Source organism: Lupinus angustifolius, chromosome LG01, assembly GCF_001865875.1.
Source record: "Lupinus angustifolius cultivar Tanjil chromosome LG01, LupAngTanjil_v1.0, whole genome shotgun sequence".
NCBI classification, from domain to species: Eukaryota; Viridiplantae; Streptophyta; class Magnoliopsida; order Fabales; family Fabaceae; genus Lupinus; species Lupinus angustifolius.
Genome location: NC_032009.1, coordinates 23194143 through 23194675, shown reverse-complemented (window position 1 = coordinate 23194675; position 533 = coordinate 23194143). Strand labels below are relative to the sequence as shown.

At 46.3% G+C, this 533-nt stretch overlaps 1 protein-coding gene across 1 annotated transcript in view; it reads right to left on the bottom strand.

The window, feature by feature from the left end:
* Window positions 1-533, bottom strand: part of LOC109362128 (receptor-like protein kinase ANXUR2) — a 21290-nt gene that overhangs the window by 15207 nt on the left and 5550 nt on the right. The window lies entirely within an intron of this gene.

Here is a 533-nt window from a genome sequence, read left to right as displayed (position 1 = left end):
GACGAGGATGAGGATGAGGATAGGATTAGGACGATAATGAGGATGAGAATAGGATGTGGAGTAGGACGAGGATCAGGATAGGATGAGGACGAGAATAAGAATGAGGATGAGGATGAGGACGAGGATAGGATTAGTACGAGAACGAGGATGAGGATAGGATGTAGATTATGACGAGGATGATGATAGGATGAGGACGAGAATGAAGATGAGGATAGGATGAGGAGTAGAATGAGGATGAGGAAGAGGATGAGGATGAGGATGAGGATGAGGATAGGATGGGGATAAGGAGGAGGATGAGGATGTGGATAGGATGGGAATGAGGAAGAGGATGGGGATGAGGTAGAGGATGAGGATGAGGATAGGATGAGGACGAGAATGAGGATAAGGATAGGATGAGGACGAGGATGAGGATGAGGATGAGGATAGGATTAGGACGATAATGAGGATGAGGATAGGATGTGGATTGAGACGAGGATGATGATAGGATGAGGACGAGAATGAAGATAAGGATAGGATGAGGAGTAGAATGAGGA